Source organism: Leucopleurus acutus (assembly GCF_964270905.1).
Source record: "Leucopleurus acutus genome assembly, chromosome: 17".
In the NCBI taxonomy this organism is placed as follows: domain Eukaryota; kingdom Metazoa; phylum Chordata; class Mammalia; order Artiodactyla; family Delphinidae; genus Leucopleurus; species Leucopleurus acutus.
In genome coordinates this window covers 71,351,628-71,374,593 of record NC_139159.1, presented here as the reverse complement: position 1 = coordinate 71,374,593, position 22,966 = coordinate 71,351,628, and the positions used below count along the sequence as shown (strand labels likewise).

At 39.5% G+C, this 22,966-nt stretch overlaps 1 long non-coding RNA gene across 1 annotated transcript in view; it reads left to right on the top strand.

Moving 5' to 3' along the window:
- The window catches only part of LOC309974192, an 885,569-nt gene that overhangs the window by 621,523 nt on the left and 241,080 nt on the right, over positions 1-22,966 (top strand). The gene's annotated exons all lie outside the window — the stretch shown is intronic.

The window sequence follows — 22,966 nt, the reverse complement described above, 5'->3', positions numbered from 1 at the left end:
TAACTGTGAGAAGAATGGGGCTGGGGCTATAATCTTCAGGGTCCAGTGAACTTGGTGAGTGAAAGCCACTATTACTGGGAAGCTATTCTCTTCTGCTGCATCTCCTCCTAAACGTTCATACAAGAAGTCAGTAAGGTATACGACACAAAGTCAAGTGGGATTTGGGGCAGTTATCCAGAGAGTCTTTGTGACAGCTATCCAAAGCAGGCAATTCAAGTCTCCACTTGATTTTCTGTCTTTATTTTGATGAGCTACTTGAATGCACATTTGTCCATGTGGATTTTCTTTGCTTCTCTGAGGTTTGACTTACCTTTCAAGGAAAAGAGAGAGAGAGAGAAACAGAGAGAGACAGAGAGAGATGTGGAGGCAGAGTCTTCGGAAATGTGAACTATAATAATTTTTTTAAATATTAAAAAAATTTTTAAATTGAAGTGTAAAATACGTCAGTAAGGTACATAAAGGGCTCAGATCTTGTGTCCAGCTCACTAATTGCTTAGATGTCTGCATATCTGTATATACCTGGGTAGCCTCTAACACCTTAAAAGCTTCCCTTGTGTCCCTTTCCACCTACACCTCCTGATACAATCACTAGTACTATATATTTGCTTTACCTATCCTTGAACTTTATATAAATCCTATGTCATGCATTCTTTTGTGTCTGACTTCTTTCACTCAACATAATAGTTGTGCACTTAATCTGTATTGTTGCATATATCAGCAGTTTGATTTTATTGCTGAGTTGTGTTCCATTGTATGATTGGACCATAATTTATTTATACATTTTTATGTTTATGGATATCTGAATTTTTCCCAGTTTTTGGTTGTTATGAATCAAGCTGGTTATGAATATTTTTGTGCATGTCTTTGCATATATTTTATTTCTCTTGGGTATATATTTAGGAATAGGGTTTCTGGGTCATAGTGTAGGTAAGCGTTTTACTCTAGTAGATAGTTTCAACAGTTTTCAAAAGGGGTGCACCTGTTTACACTCCAGCTAGCAATGTACTGAGTTCCAACTACCACTCTTACTTAACAATACTTGGCATTGTTAGTCTTTTTAAAAATTTTAGCCATCCTGATGAGGACGTAGTGGTAGTGATAGCTCACTGTAGTTTTAATTTGCATTTTCCTGAGTGATCTGTATGAAGTGTCTGCTGAAGGGTTGGGTTTGTTTTTTTGCCATTTTAAAGTGGGTACTTATCCTTTTGCTATCAATTTGTAAGAGGTATTCTAGGTATGAGTATTCTAGTAAGGTATTCTAGGTATGAGTCCTTTGTCAGATATAAACATATATGCACAATATTATAAAAACCTTATCCCAGATTTTGGCTTGCCTTTTCACTTCCTTGTGTCCTGTTTAAGAAATATATGCCAATCCAAAGTATGAAAATACTTTCCTTTTCTTTTCTAGAAGCGTATCTTCACATTTGGTGTACATTCCATCAGTAATGAATTTTGGGGTGTTGCATGACATATAGTCAAGGTTTACTTGTTTATATCCAGATATCTAATAGTTTATTTAGAACATCATCCTCTCTCTTCTGAATTGCTTTGGCACTTTCGTCATAAATCAGGTGACTGCGCATGCATGGTTGTTTCTGGATTCTCTCTTGTACTGCATTAGTCTATTCTTGTAGCAATATACACTCTTTTAATAATTGTAGCTTTGTAGTAGGTCTCAAAATCTGACAGTTTAAGTCTTCCAATTTCGTTCTTCTGCAAAATTTCTTTGGGTTCTAGTTTCTTTGCATTTCTATAAAAAAAAAAACTTCAGAATCAGCTTGTCTATTCCAACAATAACAAAGAAGAAAGTTTCAGAGACTTTAATTGGTATTGCATTGAATCGATACGTAAGTTTGGAAAGAATTTACATCTTAGAGATAATGAGTCATCCATACCATAAACATAATAAGTCTCTCCATTTATCTAAGTCTTCTTTAATTTCTCTCAGCAATATCTTCCAATTTTCAGTCTAGAGATCTTGGAAATTTTGATTAGAATTAGTCTTAATGATTTGATATTTTTTGATGCTACTGTAAATGTTATTGTTTTAAACATTGTTTCCAGTTTTCAGTTGTTAGTCCACAAAAATAAATTAACTTTTGAATATAAACTCTGTTACCAATGACCTTCCTAAATTCACTTATTAGCTCTGATAGTTTGTACACTCTTTTGGATTTTCTCTCTACACAAGCATATCATCTCTGAATAAGACAGTCTTACTTCTTCCTTTATCTGTATGCCTTTTATTTATTTTTCTTGCCTTATTGTGCTGGCCAAGACTTATTTAATAACAACCAGAAGTTGTGATAGGGAGAGAGAAATAAGAGAGCTAGAGTTGGAATGTGAAGAAAATGTAGTGTGAAATATAGAAACTGAGGGAACTAAAACCCAATTTCTCTGATCCTATAACTGGCCTAAGATGAAAGAATATTGGCTCTGGAGCAATTTTGGTGAGGTAGATCTTGTGGTTGTATTAACAAACCTCTGTCATTCAGGACTGAGTTAATCATTCTGGTGGGGTTGTGTCCCATGTCCTACGTGACTCCCTGGTCCAACCTTGTGAAGGAGTGATTGAGGTTAGACTATCTCAAAATTGCTTTTCCTAAAACCCTCTACTGCCTATGCAATTTTCATTAATCCCATCCATCCTTTATTCACTCATCAAACAGGTGTTGATTAAGTGACTCTTACGTGCTAGGCACTTTGGTAGGAACTGAGAAATACATTTTTAACAAAATGGACATAACCCTGTCTTTATTAAGCCTACAATCTTGTGGCTTTTAGCTGAAAGTAATAGAAAACCTACATTCTTAGATTTAAAAAGCACCTAATTTTCTAATACGACTGGACATCTGAAGGCATTTGATTTTAGTATTAGTGCAGAAAAAATGTTATGGAAGAGCAAAGGTTTTCTATTCATCTTCTCTAATACACTCATACTGTTGTTGTTTTAATCATCATAAGACCACTATGACTGCTGCAATTCTAAACGTCGTAACTTCCCAATGAAATGTTCAAAGAAGAAAAAAAGTGGTACGGCAGTCTCTAGTATTAATCTCTTTTATTAAGATGTAAAATCTTTTCCAGAGGCTCCCCTGAAGACTTTCCTTATATATCAATGACTTTCTTTATATATCAGGTCACTTTTAGCAATAAGAGAGGCTGGAAAATGAATATCTGGAAAAGAAGTGTGGATTTACCATGGAAAATGTAGATTAGCCATCGTGATTCCACTAGAGCTGTTAATATGGTCACCCCAAACTAAGCTGGGCTCCTATTAGCAATGAAAAAAGGAAATGGTCGATAGATGGGCGATAAGCAGTGCCTGCTACAGGCAGAGGTAACGTTTACCATATACCATAAACAATTACTTTGGATTAGGCCATCCACTTCCATTATTCTCTCTCCTAGCACATTGTTCTTTTCTTTCCTAGTACAATACTTACCTCCATTTGAGATATGGATTTGAACATGGTCTCTCTACCCACCAGACTATAAGCTCCATAACTGCGTTCACCACTCTATGCCCAGGTCCCAGTCCAATACCCAGGTCACAATAAGTGCTTAATAATCACGTGTTGAAGTAATAAATGCATTCTTTGTATACATTTATATTTAGTAGGTAAATGGATGACTAATAAATGAATGTGTTAATTAAAAATTGTAACCCTTAACTACAACATTACTGCTTGATTTCTTACAATCATATCATCGTGAAATTCCCCAAAGAAACTATCGTTCATGATTCGAACATGGGGGAGATCAAAAAGTATAAAGAGCACTTTGGGATTTAAACAAAAGCTTGAATCAATTGCTAGACAAAATCAGGTTAGAAAAACACAATTATGGGGACTTCCCTGGTGGCCCAGTGGTTAGGGCTCTGCACTTTCACTGCCGAGGGCCCAGGGTTCAATCCCTGGTCGGGGGGCTAAGATCCCACAAGCCGCCTCACAGTGTGGCCAAAAAAAAAAAACAAAACATAACACACAATTATATCAAAATTACCTATTTGAACGTTTAAATTCGTCCCCAGCTTTCCCACAGTTTATATTGCCACTGCTATCTTCTCTAAATCTTACACAATCCATCCTGGAAGAATTAATTTTTTTATGCTTCTCCAAATGTTCATTCATTCATTCATTCATACATACATTTATTCATTCATAAAACAAATATTTAACGCGGCTGCTCTGGGCTAGGCATTGCGCCATTTCATGACTCAGCGCCTTAGGACGGTCTCTGCCTTGAACACACTTCTCTACCTACTTTATCTGATAAATTCTAACATATTTTAAGGCTCACTCAAATATCTTCACTTCACTGAAAACTTCTAGTCACCTAGAGAAAGATATTCTCTCTTTCCTCTGTGATCACATGGCACTTTTCATATATCTCAGTAAGAATTTTTGAACTTTTTGCTAAATTCATTGTTTGTTTTCATGCTTTTCTCCTTCACTAGAAGGTGACTCCTTCAGTGCAGGAATTTGTAGTAATCAAATCCTTGCGTGTAAGTGTCTTGCATAATCGGTGATAGATACAGGTTTATTTAGTGAATGAATAAACGAATAAACGAATGTGCGTACATTTAGGGACCCATTTTGTAGGTGATGGAACCGGCTTACAAAGGATATTAGCAATCAATAGATCTTGGGCTACAATTTGGATCTTCTGACTCTGACTCTGCGTACAACCCACAGAACCCAGCTACCCTTTCGTATTCCTCTCTGCAATGTTCCACCTCTGTTACTTTTAAGAAAGGTGTGGTCCTTCTGAAATGGAATCATATCTCATTGGTAGACCCAATTCTGCAGTGTTTGCTACCTCACCTAGATGAGCATGTGCCTGTAGCAATCTGCGGATTCATCTTTTCCGTCCTCTGTGGGCGTCTGTTCACAGGCAGCACCTGAACAACGGTGGGACCAACCAAGGGAGCGGAAGAGGGCATTTGCTAGTTCTGAACATAGATAAGCATCACTAGCTTTTTCCTCCTAACAGTAGTGGCCTCAAAAGTTCCAAATGAGAAGAAAAAGCCAAAGGCTCACTAAAGTGTCTGAAAAGTTAGAGCAAACCTTGCTTTTGTCAGGACCCTATTTCCCTCCTCTGGAAATTCTTTTTGCATTTTGCACTTTTGAACTTTTAGGCAAATATTAAATGTGTATCATCCTGTCACACACAGTGTCTGGTACATCATAGACACTCAGAGGAAGAAATGAGGAAGCTAAAGATTACTAAGTTCTAAGCGACAAAAAAAGCCCTACTTGAATACGGGATTTATTTTTTTACTAGTTTATTTCAGATTGTAATCATACAATCTAACATTGCAACAGTGTTTTGCTATTTTTGAAGCATTTCAACCTGATTTTTTTGCTTAAGAACCCTGTCCTCTTCTTTGCATGTCTCACAGGAGTGAATACAGAGACTGAGAAAGGTTAAATGACCTTTTATTCAAAGACTATTTATTCAACATTTACTCTCAAAGTATTTATTAAGTGCCCACTACATATGGTTAAATATGATAAGATTTATCATGGGTAAAACCCATGTTCTGAACTAAACCAACGTGGGAGACCCTGCAAGGCCTCTCTGTGAAAGTGCCTCTTAAACTGCTGCTTGGTTATGGCTACATGCCCAGAAAGTGGTTGAGTTGGGATATGAACTCATGCCCGCTTGACTCTAAAGACCATGCTTTTGGCTTTGTACCCCACTCTCTCTCAAGCTCTGGCCCCAAATCATAAAAGCCAACTTTTATCTCTGTCCAACTTCAATTGGCATGGTATGACAAATAGCCTGGTGGTCTCAGATGCCCAGTGGACCTGTTAGTGGAATTTTCTGGGCTAGACCTAGGCAAAATGCCAGAGCCTTATAGACCCATCACGTTTGAGCTGGCAAATGTCTTCAACAAAGAGTTGTACCAGCTAAGAGCAACAGGCCTGGCAACAACATGAGGACAAAATTTGTTTCCCTAAAATATAATAAACCATTTACTGGCCAAGATCCTATAAAACCAATGATTGGAAGAGAGAGAAGAGGCTTTAGTATTCTAGCCTTCCTTATTTATAGATGTAGATATTAAGAATCAGAGAAGTTACATGGTCTGATTAGTGTCACTCAGCTAGATAACAGAAGATTCGGGATTAGAACCCAGTTCTTCTGACTCCCAATGCAGGAGGAAACATGACGTAGCATCAAGACATGGGCTGTGGACTCACATCTGATGCTGGATTCGGACGCTGTTCTTTACTAGTTGCATGACCTTAACCTTTCAGAGCATGTAAGAGTGCCAATCTCAAAGCAGGTTTTCAAGCCACCCTAGACATTTTCACCTCTTCCTTTTTGACTTGATGCCCCCTGTTCATTCAGAAATACCCCAAAGATGTTACATTGATTGATTTTACATGCAGAGTACATGTTACTTCAGGATATATTGAAATGAAAATATCATCAAGTCCCAGTCAATGTTTTATTTACACTGAGTAATATTTAATAGCTAGAAATTTAGGACAGTTCAAAGAGTTTTCCCATCCCTGAAATAAATGTAATGGGATTTGACTCTTAGAGCTAGCTCAGGGTAGTGGCAATTCAGGATACAGACAGAAGAAATAGGAAACATGAGAGAATTCACAAAACTCATCGACGCCAAACATCTAGCCTTTTATGTCACCAAAGGTTTGACTCAAAAGGTGGAAATGGGCAAGATAAGTGAAAAGGCAGCTTAGCTCTTAGCATTTCTTTTTTTTTTTTAACATTTTTATTGGAGTATAATTGCTTTAAAATGGTGTGTTAGTTTCTGCCTTATAACAAAGTGAATCAATTATACATATACATATATCCCCGTATCTCTTCCCTCTTGCATCTCTTTCCCTTCCACACTCCCTATCCCACCCTTCTAGCTGGTCACAAAGCACCGAGCTGATCTCCCTGTGCTATGCGACTGCTTCCAAATAGCTATCTATTTTACATTTGGTAGTGTATATATGTCCATATATACACTACCACTCTCTCACTTTGTCCCAGCTTACCCTTCCCCCTTCCCGTGTCCTCAAGTCCATTCTCTAGCAGGTCTGCGTCTTTATTGCTGTCTTGCCCCTAGATTCTTCACGACCATTTCTTTCTTTTTTCTTAGATTCCATATATATGTGTTAGCATATGGTATTTGTTTTTCTCTTTCTGACTTACTTCAGTCTGTATGACAGACTCTAGGTCCATCCACCTCACTACAAATAACTCAATTCCGTTTCTTTTTATGGCTGAGTAATATTCCATTGTATATATGTGCCACATCCTCTTTATCCATTCATCTGTTGATGGGCACTTAGGTTGCTTCCGTGTCCCGGCTATTGTAAATAGAGCTGCAATGAACATTGTGGTACATGACTCTTTTTGAATTATGGTTTTCTAAGGGTACAGGCCCAGTAGTGTGACTGCTGGGTCGTATGGTAGTTCTATTTTTAGTTTCTTAAGGAACCTCCATACTGTTCTCCATAGTGACTGTATCAATTTACATTCCCACCCACAGTACAGGAGGGTTCCCTTTTCTCCACACCCTCTCCAGCATTTATTGTTTGTAGATTTTTTGATGATGGCCATTCTGACTGGTGTGAGATGGTATCTCATTGTAGTTTTGATTTGCATTTCTCTAATGATGTTGAGCATTCTTTCATGTGTTTGTTGCCAATCTGTATATCTTTTTTGGAGAAATGTCTATTTAGGTCTTCTGCCTATTTTTGGATTGGGTTGTTTGTTTTTTTTGATATTGAGCTGCATGAGCTGCTTGTAAATTTTGGAGATTAATCCTCTGTCAGTTGCTTCATTTGCAAATATTTTCTCCCATTCTGAGGGTTGTCTTTTGGTCTTGTTTATGGTTTCCTTTGCTGTGCAAAAGCTTTGAAGTTTCATTAGGTCCCATTTGTTTATTTTTGTTTTTATTTCCATTTCTCTAGGAGCTGGGTCAAAAAGGATCTTACTGTGATTTATGTCATAGAGTGTTCTCCCTAAGTTTTCCTCTAAGAGTTTGATAGTGTCTGGCCGAACATTTAGGTCTTTAATCCATTTTGAGTTTATTTTTGTGTATGGTGTTAGGGAGTGTTCTAATTTCATTCTTTTACATGTAGCTGTCCAGTTTTCCCAGCACCACTTATTGATGAGGCTGTCTTTTCTCCATTGTAAGGTGATCATATGTGCGTGGGTTTATCTCTGGGCTTTCTATCCTGCTCCATTGATCTATATTTATGTTTTGGTGCCAGTACGATACTGTCTGGAATACTGTAGCATTGTAGTACAGTCTGAAGTCAGGGAGCCTGATTCCTCCAGCTCCGTTTTTCTTTCTCAAGATTGCTTTGGCTATTCATGGTCTTTTGTGTTTCCATACAAATTGTGAAATTTTTTTTCTGGTTCTGTGAAAAATGCCCGTGGTAGTTTGATAGGGATTGCATCGAACCTGTAGATTGCTTTGGGTAGTATAGTCATTTTCACAATGTTGATTCTTCCAATCCAAGAACATGGTATATCTCTCCATCTGTTTGTAACATCTTTAATTTCTATCATCAGTGTCTTATAATTTTCTGCATACAGGTCATTTGTCTCCTTAGGTAGGTTTATTCCTAGGTATTTATTCTTTTTGTTGCAATAGTAAATGGGAGTGTTTTCTTAATTTCACTTTCAGGTTTTTCATCATTAGTGTATAGGAATGCAAGAGATTTCTGTGCTTTAATTTTATATCCTGCTACTTTACCATTTATTTATTATTTATTTATATCCTGCTACTTTACCATTGATTTATTATTTATTTACCATTTACTTTATTCATTGATTAGCTGTAGCAGTTTTCTGGTAGCATCTTTGGGACTCTCTATGTGTACTATCATGTCATCTGCAAACAGGGACAGCTTTACTTCTTCTTTTCCGATTTGGATTCCTTTTATTTCTTTTACTTCTCTGACTGCTGTGGCTAAAACTTTCAAAACTATGTTGAATAATAGTGGTGACAGTGGGCAACCTTGTCTTGTTCCTGATCTTAGTGGAAATGTTTTCAGTTTTTCACCATTGAGGACGATGTTGGCTGTGGGATTGTCATATATGGCCTTTATTATGTTGAGGTAAGTTCCCTCTATGCCTACTTTCTGGAGGGTTTTTATCATAAATGGGTGTTGAATTTTGCTGAAAGATTTCTCTGCATCTATTGAGATGATCACATGTTTTTTCTCCTTCAATTTGTTAATATGGTATATCACATTGATTGATTTGCATATATTGAAGAATCCTTGCATTCCTGGAATAAACCTCACTTGATCATGGTGTATGATCCTTTTAATGTGTTGTTGGCTTCTGTTTGCTAGTATTTTGTTGAGGATTTTTGCATCTATGTTCATCAGTGATATTGGCCTGTAGTTTTTTTTCTTTGTGACATCTTTGTCTGGTTTTGGTATCACGGTGATGGTGGCCTCGTAGAATGAGTTTGGGAGTGCTCCTCCCGCTGCTACATTTTGGAAGAGTTTGAGAAGGATAGGTGTTAGCTCTTCTCTAAATGTTTGATAGAATTCACCTGTGAAGTCATCTGGTCCTGGACTTTTGTTTGATGGAAGATTTTTAATCACAGTTTCAATTTCATGACTTGTGATTGGTCTGTTCATATTTTCTATTTCTTCCTGATTCAGTCTTGGCAGGTTGTGCATTTCTAAGAATTTGTCCATATCTTCCAGGTTGTCCGTTATTGGCATATAGTTGCTTGTAGTAATCTCTCATGATCCTTTGTATTTCTACAGTGTCAGTTGTTACCTCTTCTTTTTCATTTCTAATTACTGATTTGAGTCTTCTCCCTTTTTTTTCTTGATGAGTCGGGCTAATGGTTTATCAATTTTGTTTATCTTCTTAAAGAACCAGCTTTTATTTTATTGATCTTTGCTACTGTTTCCTTCATTTCTTTTTCATTTATTTCTGATCTGGTCTTTATGATTTCTTTCCTTCTGCTAACATTGGGGGTTTTTTGTTCTTGTTTCTCTAACTGCTTTAGGTGTAAGGTCAGGTTGTTTATTTGAGATATTTCTTGTTTCTTAAAGTAGGATTGTATTGCTATAAACTTCCCTCTTAGAATTGCTTTCGCTGCATCCGATAGGTTTTGCATCATCGTGTTTTCACTGTCATTTGTTTCTAGGTATTTTTTGATTTCTCTTTGATTACTTCAGTGATCTCTTGGTTATTAAGTAGTGTACTGTTTAGCCTCCATGTGTTTGTATTTTTTACAGATTTCTTCCTGTAATTGATATCTAGTCTCATAGTGTTGTGATCAGAAAAGATATTTGATAAGATTTCAATTTTCTTAAATTTACCAAGGCTTGATTTGTGACCCAAGATATGATCTACCCTGGAGAATGTTCCATGAGCACTTGAGAAGAAAGTGTATTCTGTTGGTTTTGGATGGAATGTCCTATACATATCCATTAAGTCCATCTTGTTTAATGTATCATTTGAAGCTTGTGTTTCCTTATTTATTTTCATTTTGGATGATCTGTCCATTGGTGAAAGTGGGGTGTTAAAGTCCCCTACTATGATTGTGTTACTGCTGATTTCCCCTTTCATGGCTGTTATCATTTGCCTTATGTATTGAGGTGCTCCTATGTTGGGTGCATAAATATTTACAATTGTTATATCTTCTTCTTGCTTTGATCCCTTGATCATTATGTAGTGTCCTCTTTGTCTCTTGCAATAGTCTTTGTTTTAAAGTCTATTTTGTCTGATATGAGAATAGCTAATCCAGCTTTCTTTTGATTTCCATTTGAATGGAATATCCTTTTCCATCCCCTCACTTTCAGTCTGTATGTGTCCCTAGGTCTGAAGTGGGTCTCTTGTAGACAGCATAAATACGGGTCTTGCTTTTGTATCCATTCAGCCAGTCTATGTCTTTTGGTGGGAGCATTTAATCCATTTACATTTAAGGTAATTATCGATATGTATGTTCCTATTACCATTTTCTTAATCGTTTTGGGTTTGTTATTGTAGGTCTTTTCCTTCTCTTGTGTTTCCTGCTGAGAGAAGTTCCTTTAGCATTTGTTGTAAAGATGGTTTCATGGTGCTGAATTCTCTTAGCTTTTGCTTGTCTGTAAAGGTTTTAATTTCTCCATCGAATCTGAATGAGATCCTTGCTGGGTAGAGTAATCTTGGTTGTAGGTTTTTCCCTTTCATCACCTTAAATATGTCCTGCCACTCGCTTCTGGTTTGCAGAGTCTCTGCTGAAAGATCAGCTGTTAACCTTATGGGGTTCCCTTGTATGTTATTTGTTGTTTTTCCCTTGCTGCTTTTAATATTTTTTCTTTGTATTTAATTTTTGATAGTTTGATTAATATGTGTCTTGGTGTGTTTCTCCTTGGATTTATCTTATATGGGACTCTCTGTGCTCCCTGGACTTGATTAACTATTTCCTTTCCCATATTAGGAAAGTTTTCAACTATAACTTCTTCAAATATTTTCTCAGACCCTTTATTTTTCTCCTCTTCTTCTGGGACCCCTATAATTCGAATGTTGGTGCATTTAATATTGTCCCAGAGGTCTCTGAAACTGTCCTCAATTCTTTTCATTCTTTTCTCTTTATTCTGCTCTGAAGTAGTTATTTCCACTGTTTTATCTTCCAGGTCAGTTATCCATTCTCCTGCCTCAGGTATTCTGCTATTGATCCCTAGTAGAGAATTTTTATTTTCATTTATTGTGTTGTTCATGATTGCTTGTTTGCTCTTTAGTTCTTCTAGGTCCTTGTTAAATGTTTCTTGTATTTTGTCCATTCTATTTCCAAGATTTTGGATCATCTTTACTACCATTATTCTGAATTATTTTTCAGGTAGACTGCCTATTTCCTCTTCATTTGTTAGGTCTGGTGTGTTTTTATCTTGCTCCTTCATGTGATATGTGTTTTTCTGTCTTCTCATTTTGCTTATCTTACTGTGTTTGGGGTCTCCTTTTTTGCAGGCTGCAGGTTCGTAGTTCCCGTTGTTTTTGGTGTCTGTCCCCAGTGGCTAAAGTTGTTTCAGAGGGTTGTGTAGGCTTCCTGGTGGAGGGGACTAGTGCCTGTGTTCTGGTGGATGAGGCTGGATCTTGTCTTTCTGGTGGGCAGGTCCACGTCTGGTGGTGTGTTTTGGGGTGTCTGTGGACTTATTATGATTTTAGGCAGCCTCTCTGCTAATGGGTGGGATTGTGTTCCTGTCTTGCTAGTTGTTTGGCATGGGGTGTCCAGCACTGTATCTTGCTGGTCATTGAGTGGAGCTGAGTCTTGGCATTGAGATGTAGATCTCTGGGAGATTTTTGCTGTTTGATATTACGTGGAGCTGGGAGGTCTCTGGTGGACCAATGTCCTGAACTTGGCTCTCCCACCTCAGAGGCAGAGCCCTTATACCTGGCTGGAGCACCAAGAGCCTGTCATCCACATGGCTCAGAATAAAAGGGAGAAAAAAAAGAAAGAAAGAAAGAAAGAAGAAAGGAAGGAAGGAAGGAAGGAAGGAAGGAAGGGAGGAAGGAAGGGAAGGAAGGAAGGAAGGAAGGAAGGGAGGAAGGAAGGGAAGGAAGGAAGGAAGGAAAAGATAAAATAAAATAAAAAAGTTATTAAAATAAAAAACAAAGAATAATTATTAAAAAAATTGTTTTAAGTAATTGAAAAAAAAAAAGGAAGAGAGAAAGAGGGAACAACCAAACCAAAAACCAAATCCACCAATGATAACAAGGGCTGAAAACTATGCTAAAAAACCCCAAAAAACAAAAAGAAAAAAAATGGACAGAACCCTAGGACAAATGGTAAAAGCAAAGCTATACAGACAAAATCACACAAAAAAGCATATGCACACACACTCACAAAAAGAGAAAAAGGGAAAGATATATATATATATATTGTTGCTCCCAAAGTCCACCTCCTCAATTTGGGATGATACGTTGTTTATTCAGGTATTCCACAGATGCAGGTACATCAAGTTGATTGTGGAGCTTTAATCCGCTGCTCCTGAGGCTGCTGGGAACGATTTCCCTTTCTCTTCTTTGTTCGCACAGCTCCTGGGATTCAGCTTTGGATTTGGCCTCTGCGTGTAGGTTGCTGGAGGGCATCTGTTCTTCGCTCAGACCGGACGGGGTTAAAGGAGCCGCTGATTCGGGAGCTCTGGCTCACTCAGGCCGGGGGGTGGAGGGGCACGGAGTGCGGGGCGAGCCTGCGGCAGCAGAGGCCGGCGTGACGTCGCACCAGCCTGAGGCGCGCCGTGCGTTCTCCCGGGGAAGTTGTCCCTGGATCACGGGACCCTGGCAGTGTTTAGCATTTCTTAAGGGGAGGAGAGCTACTGACCTTTTGGGAAGGACATTTCCTCATGGTGTGATGGTTCCACTGGATAAAAGATGTTTCCCCTCCCTGCCCCTCCCTGATGACAGCGGTGCTCCTCCATCACTAGAATGAGTCAAAAGCCCCCCTCTTCATTTACAAATGCTTCTTGGGGTTATATCACTCCTGACTGTAAGCCACAAGACTTGGTTAAGAGAACCCAGTGGTGCCAGGAACATAGTTTTCTGGATTCAAATCCCAGCTTAGCCAACACACACCTTTGAGACCCTAGACCAGTCACGCAAACTTGCTGTGCTCCAGCTTCCTCATCCTTAAAAGGGAGGCACTAATAGTACCTACCTCATCGGTTTGTTGTGAGAATTAAATGAAATAACTTATATGAGCTTTAGGGCCCAAACCATGGGAGTTAAAAATACATATATATGCTTTTATTAATTTTTTCTGCCTTTGACTACAAACTTCAGGAAGGCAAGCAGAGATGTTTTATTTATCACCCACTATAGGAAGAGTGATTAGGGCTAGGAGCTTTTCCATGGGCTGCCTGAGAGCCAAAACAACAAACGTATGTTCTGAAATTTGAAAAGAAAACTGAAGAATCAAAAATTAATAGATGGTAATGAATTGTCTACCATATATTGTCTACAAGGTCAACTTAACTCAACTTTTAATGGTTTACATTAAAATGTAGCAAGTTTAAATCACAAGAACATATAGGAAAATTTATTAATAAAACTTTCAAAAGTATAATTATTTCAAATATTTTTAAAGTAAAAGAAAGCTGCAAGCAGAACTCCACTGTCTTCTTTTCATGTCCTCAGGTCAAAATCTTGGATCATCCTTGACACTACTCTCTCCTACCCAGCCTTTCTTACACCCAGAGACCAGTCCCTTTTCACCACCTCTGCTGCTCCTTCCCTGGTCTAAGCCTCCGCGCCTCTTGTCAGGATTATTGCAACAGTGTCCTCACTGGCCTCCTTGCTCCCACTCTTGCCCACAAACGATCCAGTTAAAACCTGAGTTAGGGGCTTCTCTGGTGGCGCAGTGGTTGAGAGTCCGCCTGCCGATGCAGGGGACACGGGTTCGTGCCCCGGTCCGGGAAGATCCCACATGCCGCGGAGCGGCTGGGCCCGTGAGCCATGGCCGCTGAGCCTGTGCGTCCGGAGCCTGTGCTCCGCAACGGAAGAGGCCGCAACAGTGAGAGGCCCGCGTACCGCAAAAACAAACAAACAAAAAAACCCCACCTGAGTTAGATCATATTATCCTCTGCTCAAAGCACTCCAGGAACTTCTCTTCCCCTCAGGGAAAACCCAAATCCCCAATGACCTAAAAAGCCCTTGTTTTCTGTTTCTCTGACCTCATTTCCTACCACCTTTTTTGATGATCAGTCTGCTTTAGCCATACTGGTCTCCTTGCCACTCTTCAAATATGCCAAGCACACGTTCCCCTCAGGGTTTTCGTGCTGGCTGGTCCCCTTTCCTGGAATGCTCTTTCCCCAGCTCAGCTTGGCCAAGTCCCTTATCTTCTTCAGATGTTTTCTCAAACATGACCTTCCAACTGAGAGCTTCATGAAGATTCTATTAATGTTGTAACCTCTCTCTTCATACTTCTTGCTCCCTTCCCTGATACATCTTCCAGCATAGTATGCAACATCTCCTGAGATAACATACAATTCACTTATTTTCTTTATCGTCTGCTCACGCTAGAAGGTCATTCCAAGCAGGACAGTGTTCTTTTTTGTGATTTGTTTTAGTCCTGGGATACTAGATGACTAGGAGAGTACCTGGTACATAGCAGGTGCTCAATAAATACCTTTTGAATTACTGTGTCAATGTGTGATGTAAGTACACTGTATTAAGTTTGACATGATGTGGGATTCTGCCTCCACAGATAGTGTTTAATGAAATGTCTACCAAAGTTATTAAACTATTCCACCAAGGTCTTAAAACATTCCACGTAAGTGTTCTTACCTGTATATTTACAGTAGCACCTAGAGTTTAGCTTATAAAGGACCCTTATCTGTTTAGATTTATTTCTCCCCTCTCTAGACCTCATACATTTTTTAGCGGTACTGCCAGATTGGTAGCAATTTGCCCAAAGAGTTCAGGCTGCTTCATGCCTCTTTGCCTTTGTTCATGTTACTTCTCTCTGGAATCCCCTTCCCCCCCTTTTCTTTTCTGTCCAATCTTACTTATACTTTAGGATTCAGGGGTTTCTCCTCAAGAGGCTTTCATGAACCCCCATGTTAAGTTAGGGGTCCCCAATCCTCTGCCCTTCATAGTTGCTAATGCATTCCTCTAGTTTTGCATTAACCATGTTACATTAAAGTTATTTCCTCATGTGTCCATCTCTCCTCCTAGATTGAAAACTCCTCTAGAAGGGCCCAACAGTAAGTGCTGACTGCACAGAGGGAGAAGGTGGAGTGATGATGGAAATCCTCCTAAGGGGATATGTTCCAAAAGCCAGCCTCTTTTCACGTGGGACCCATGCTTTTAAACCTAAATTATTTGGAGAAACATCTGATGTAGCTACAGAAAGAATGGGGACGTGGGTACCCGGCTGACATGACTTTAAACCTTGGCTCCCTGATAACTAGATGTGTGCCTTTAACAAGTAGCTGGGCCTCAGTGTCCTCATCTGTCTGGTGGGGATAATAACACTGCACGACATGTAATGCAGCCAGCATGTAGTAGATGTTCAATTCATGTTGATTCCTTCACCTCCTTCTTGTCTCTGGGAAGGAAGTGAAATAATTTCCTCTTGGTGCACTTTCTTCATCCCCCAGTTAGAAAGCAGGAGACCTAGGTGAAGAGCTGCCTGACTGGGTAAGGGTGTTACTGGGTAAGCAGTAGGTGTTGTTAGATGTGGTGCAGCTTGTTGACTTCCTCCTGGGGGCCTAGTTAACAACTGGTGTGTTCCTTGATAGTCAATTTCAACTTTCACTTCTTAGCTCCTAAGAAAAAGCTGAAAGTTAACTGAAGTCTTTTTCAGACAGGAGCCATCTTTGCCAGATCCCCAACCGTCCCACCTTCATTCCGTCTCTTCCCAGTGGGCATCTGGGGAACTGCAGGCTAGCCTTGCCCCTCCTCCAGCACACTGACGGGCAGGGGCACCCATATCTACCATGCCTGAGTCCTGTTGTATGCTAGGAGCCGAACCCAACAGTGAGCTCTCACTGACGCTTCAGAGCAACCCCATGATAAAGAAGAGAAGCTATGATCATTGCTATTTTGCTTGTGATTAGGCTCAGTGAACTTAAGTCACCTCCCTTCCCGGTGCCTAGCAGTAGAGGTCATGTGTCAATACCATCAGTCATTCTATTACTGGGATTCACAGTTCATAATCATGGGGCTTCGTTTGCAGACACAAGTTTATCTCATGTTTTCTAAGTGTTCATTCTAGCAACAATGGGGGAAAAAATCAAAGGGAGAAATATAAAATTTTCTTTTACATTCTTTGCTGTCCTAACCTTTCACTTCAGTTTCCCTAGCAAGGCTAGAAGGATGAAAATAGTGACCATAGTGGGACAGAGTGGATTTGATGAATCTGATTCTGGTGGCATGAGATGGATTTTTTTTTTTTTTTTTAATACAGAGGTAATATCATATAGTGGTTAAATTCATGGTCTCTGAAGCCAAATTTCCTGGGATCATTCTCCTTCCTTTCACATGTGTTGGTTTTCAATAAACATCTTGCACCCAAACTACATCTCAGTGTCTACTTGCAGAGAACCCAACTAGTGAAAACTAGCTATCTGCATTTGTTCTTCTTCCTTTTTATTCCATAAGCCACTGCAGTCATTTCCACCTACGCCCTTTCCACTGAAACCATATTTAACATGGGTTCAGTGGTCTCATTGTGACACTAATGTTTAATTATCAGATTTGACTTTCTTGGTTTCCTCCCTGCAATTAATGTAGTTGACCACTTACTCTTAATACTCTCGATTCCTCCAGCTGCTCCTTTAGTCACTGTCTCTTCAACAGTCTTCTCTCCCTTCTATACCCCTTTAAATTTTTATTTATTTATTTATTTATTTATGGCTGCGTTGGTCTTTGTTGCTGTGCGCAGGCTTTCTCTAGTTGCAGCGAGCGGGGGCTACCCTTCATTGAGGTGTGCAGGCTTCTCATTGCAGTGGCTTCTCTTGTTGCGGAGCACAGGCTCTAGGTGCGTGGGCTTCAGTAGTTGTGGCACATGGGCTCAGTAGTTGTGGCTCACGGGCTCTAGAGTGCAGGCTCAGTAGTTGTGGTGCACGGCCTTAGTTGCTCTGCGGCACATGGGATCTTCCAGGAACAGGACTCGAACCCGTGTCCCCTGCATTGGCAGGCGGATTCTTAACCACTGCGCCACCAGGGAAGCCCCTCCCTTTAAATATTAATGTTTCCAGGATGTTTTCTCAGCTCACTTCTCTTCTGACTCCACATACTTTCCCCAATCCAGTTCTTCTAATTTCACCTGTTCTGATAACACCCCAAATTGCGTTTTCTGTCTTGATCTATTCTCAGTCCCCAGACCTGATTATCCAAGTGCCTGATGGATAGTGCTTTCTGGTTTCCTCCCTGTCCTTCAAAGGCAACAAGTTCTAAGGAAATTTATCATCAGCTAAACTATACATAAGTTCCCTCCTTGCATTCCAGCTAGAAATTGAAGAGTCATTCTTGGTTCCTTCACCTTCCGTGTGTCTCCACAATCCCTTACCAAGTCCTGTGGGTTTGGTTCGTAAATATGTTCACTTCTTTCCTCTCTTACCTTGTCTCTATTGTGTCTATGTTCCTCAGACCATCGGTGTCTTTCACATTGGCTTGGCAATGATCTTCTCATCAGTCAATCTGACCCACAGGCCATCTGCGCTCCTTGTAAATGTGAATCTGGAAAATGAAGGGCAATAGAAACTCTCTCATTGATCATATATATATATATATATATATATATATATATATATATATATATATATATATATACACCTTAGTATAACACCTGTGGAAATTGAAGATTTGCATAGCCTTTGACCCAGCAATATACTCCAGAATACATTAGAGAAACTCCAGCACATGTGCACAGTGAGATATGCACAAGAATGCTGTTAAAAATAAAGCTGCTCTGGGCTTCCCTGGTGGCGCAGCGGTTGAGAGTCCGCCTGCCGATGCAGGGGACACGGGTTCGTGCCCCGGTCCGGGGAGATCCCACATGCCGCGGAGCGGCTGGGCCCATGAGCCATGGCAGCTGAGCCTGCGCGTCCAGAGCCTCTGCTCCATAGCGGGAGAGGCCACAACGGTGAGGCCCGCATACCACAAAAAAAATAAATAAATAAAAAAAAAAAAATAATAATGCTCTGAACATCTCTTTGGGGGGGGTGGAGATCTATCTCTCTTCTCCTTCTTACAAATCCACCAATCCTCTCAGATTAGGACCCCACACTTATGACTTCATTTAACCTTAATTACCTCTTAAAAGCTCTATTTCCAGGTATAATTACATTTGGAGCTAAAACTTCAATATCTGAATTTCACTGGCAGTGGGGCAGATACAATTCAGTCCATATCAAGGGTCTAGCATTCTAGAGGAACATCTTAGAAACTGTTTTGTAGAGATACTACTCAAACGTAGTTCTCAAATCTGCCAATTGGATCGGCTAGGAGCTTGTAAAAAAAACGCAAGTTCTCAGACTGTACCCAAGTCCTCTTGAATCAGAATTTCTGGGGAGGAGCCAAGGAACGTATTTTAATGACTTTTCCAAGTGATTTTTATGCATTCGCAAGTTTGAGGATCACTCTTTTCGAGGACATTCAGTCCTCAACAAGATTTTGTGAGTAAACTTGTTTCACGATGAAATGTTTAGCGATGCTGGCTCCACAGAGCTAAAGAGGTTTTCATTATTTTTGTGGGACTTTAGAACTTGGGATGGGTAGTTTGTGCACTATCTCTAAGAGAAGGATGCCTGTATCGCCATAGAATATCTTCCCGCCATGAAGCACACCGTTCCCAACACCCTGTTCCCGAGTTTTTAAAGGCAGAACAAGCATTAACACCTGGAAGAACCAGGAAGAAAGAAAACTTACAGCTTAGGAAAAGTTGATCTAAAGTAATGGCCAATTTTCATACACTATTATTTTATGTGTTAACAGGCTTGTATTTCTCTTCTTAATTAAACTGTATGTTTCATCTCTGTGAGCGGACACTGGGTCTCATATTTCATATTTACCCCTGGACTAACGTTTGTTTCTAGGATGTGCTCAGTAAGTATTGCTAAATGTCTGGCATTCAATTTATTTTATAAATAGATGACCCTAACTTTTAAAACTTGAACTTCATATGAGGATATTTATTTATTATTATTGAGATGTTATCGATCTTAATCATCCTTTAGGTACTCCTCACAATGTGAAAAATGGGAGATACGGAGAAGGAAGACGGTATCATTCCTGGTTCTTAGTCTTACTGACTTGTTGACCTTGGTTAGATAACCTCTCCATGACTCAGTTCTCCCTTCTGTAAAATGGGAACATAATACTGCTCTCTTTGCAGGATTAGTGTAAAGCCTGGAAGAGGAAATGCTGGTGAAAAGATTTTTCAAGGTGATATACAAAGGCTAATTGTAAACTTCAGGCAAATCTTCAATTGTTTAAAATAGGTGACCCTATCAATACACTATTAAGTGCAGAAATTGTCAAATTTAAGTGATTCTTTCCAAAGAGTTTTTTTTTTTGTTTATCTTTAAGAGTGCTGCTAGAGTGGGGTCATCCCACTTGCCCATTCCACTTTGCCCTTGGTATCTCCATTCACTGGGATACAATGCTGCAAAGCTTCATGGTATTTAATATCGTGGGAGAAATGAATCTGAAAAAAGAATCACAGTTGAGTCATTGCTAACTTTGATGAATTAGCACCGAGGAGCTCTTCAAGATGTCATTTTTTTAAGCTTTTTGAATGATTGGTTTTCAATGGTTCTCTCTAAAGAATTTTAATTTTGAGAGCTGCACAGACAAATGCACACACACAAATCATTTAGTGTCCACCTCCGAGAGAAAAGAAAAGTGCTTATGGAGTGAAATTTCACCTTTCTACTTCACCAGCTTCCTGTAGAGCAGGAAGCTCCGTAGTAGAGCAGAGTTTTTCTTTGCTTAAAGTCTAACATCGAAGAATTTCTTCTAAGTAGGTAGTTTTAAGCGTAAGGAGTATACGTTTAAGAATAATAAAACCCAGCTGAGGAATTATCTATATTTCTTTCCAATAATGTGAAAAAGAAAATCAACTCCAGTAATAATGGAGATGATTTTACTAATGATGATAACAAATATTTATCACAGACTTGCCATATGCTATGAACTGTGCAAACTGTTTTACACATATAACCTCATTTGATACACCAGCAAACCCACTGCGCAGAAACTACTATTATTCCCACTTTATAGATTAGGAAATTGGTTTAAAGAGGTTTTGAGGGGTGAAGCAACTCCCTCAATAACACAAGCTGTTAAGTGGTGAGGCTTGCACCGTTAAGTGTGGAGTCCTTGGTTCTGACACACACTCACTGACTGATATTGGTCAAGACTCTTAAGCTTCCGGTCTCAATCTCTCCAGCTGTGAAATGGGAATGATTAGGACCCATGTCAGAATGAGACAGTATGCATGTAAAAACATTGTCTAAAGAGTGTGAAATGTTTAGGGAGTTTTAATTTCTTTTTGGTAATTCATTATTATTGATATTCTTTTGGATAACACGGATGACGCTGGCCCTAGAATCAGAGTGTCTGGGTTAGAATCCTGCAGGTACCACCTACTTGCTATATGACTTTGGTCAAGTGACTAACTTCCCTGTGCCTCAGTATCTTCATTCGTAAAATGCAGATAATGGATTAACATGTTATGTTTATATTTTTATTAATTTATTAACTAATTAACGCTTGTGTATGTGTGTCTGTCTGAGAACAGTACTGACACGTATGTGCTACTTTTTACCTATTACTATTACCATTGTTGAGGCTTCCCCTTGGAAGCATACTGCTGACACGAGCTTGGGAGAAGACACTGGCAAAGCAAGCAATGAAGACAGAACACTTTGGCTTCCTTGTAAACATTAAAGGTACTTCCTCCAGATGAATTTTCCTCCAGGAAAGAAAGAGGAGATACACTGCCTTTTTTTGCTTTTCACTTTCCCCGCTTGTCTACTCCATTCACACCCTTCAAGTAAGGACAAATCAGAAAAACCCCAAGAGAGTCACTGTTATGAGGATAATTATGAACTCGCCGAGTCCTTGCAATGTTTATTATTTAAGTTCTTAAGTGTAGATAGTTAAAGGCCCAACAGCATCGAATCTCACAATTATAAAAACCTGGCCCACAGAAGCCCACACAGTGCTTGGAGTTGTGCATTTGCTTCGACACATCCTCTTGGTAAATTGATGCCCTAGTGTATGTACTCCCTAAGCATTTCATGACAAGGTGAAATCCCTTATTGTTTAAAATTTACATTCCTCCTGAGTTTGCATATTTTCGTTGCATTTCCTTTGTTACCAATGTACCAAGTCCTTATACCTTCTCACTGCATTTACTGCAGTTTGAAATGGTTTCTCAGAAATGGGACATTAAAAATCCTGGGTGTGACCCTGAGAACTGGAGAGAGCTTCCTTCGGAAGCTGTTCAGGCATGCTTAGCATTAGTCTAGACCATCATTTTTTCTCAAGGTCCTCAGGTAGAGACCCTATATAGGGGCTGATTATTAAGTATAAGAATCCACTAAAGAAACCATCTTGATTACTAGAAACCCAAGTTTGTAGTAAGAGGAGAACTGCAGTGATTTATTCCGGAAGAAGGAAGATGTAATTGTCTTCTAAATACTTTCTAAGTACTGGGCACTGAGTCAAACACTTTGATATCCCTTCTAATGTGTGATTTCGTCTAAGGTAATAATTTAATGTAATTCTCACAATCATTTGGTGAAATGGATATTATCTCTATTTTATAAATGAAGAATCAGAGGCTGCAAGAAACTTAGGCACAGAGAGGTTAAACAAATTAGACGTGACCATTCATTACCTTATCTACTGCTGTGTGACATTACGCCAAACTTCAGTGGCTTAAAACAGCAAAGGTTAATTACCTCACGATTCCTGGCAATAGGAAGCTCTGTACAAGTGACTGCTATCTTTGTTGTTGCTGGCGCTGTCTTGATGCCATGTTTATTTAGCTGAGCTGGCAAGTGTTTTAATAGAATTATGGAAGGTAAGGCTACAGAGTAGTAACAGTTCAGGCAAGTGTTTGCTATCCTAGGTGCTGTACATATATAAGGTCAATAAACTTCACAATAACTCAATGAGGTAGATATTCATATTATCCCCATTTTAGACATAAGAAGCTGCGTTTTTCCCATTGGGTGTTTCTGGCTCAGGGTCGCTCATAAGGTTCCAGTCAAAATGTCGAGTGGCCTTGTAGTCGTCTGAAGGCTTATCTAGGGCTGCATGATCCACTTCTAAGATAGTTCATCCACATGACTGTTGGCTGGAGTTCTCAGTTCCTTGCTGGCTGTTGGCAGGAAGCCTCAGCTCCTCTTCACCTGGTCCACTCCATAGGGTTGCTTGAGCATTCTTACGACATGGCTGTTGACTTTTCTCAGGGTAAGTGTTCCAAGAGACAAAGCAAAGATTAAGCCACAATGTTTTGTAA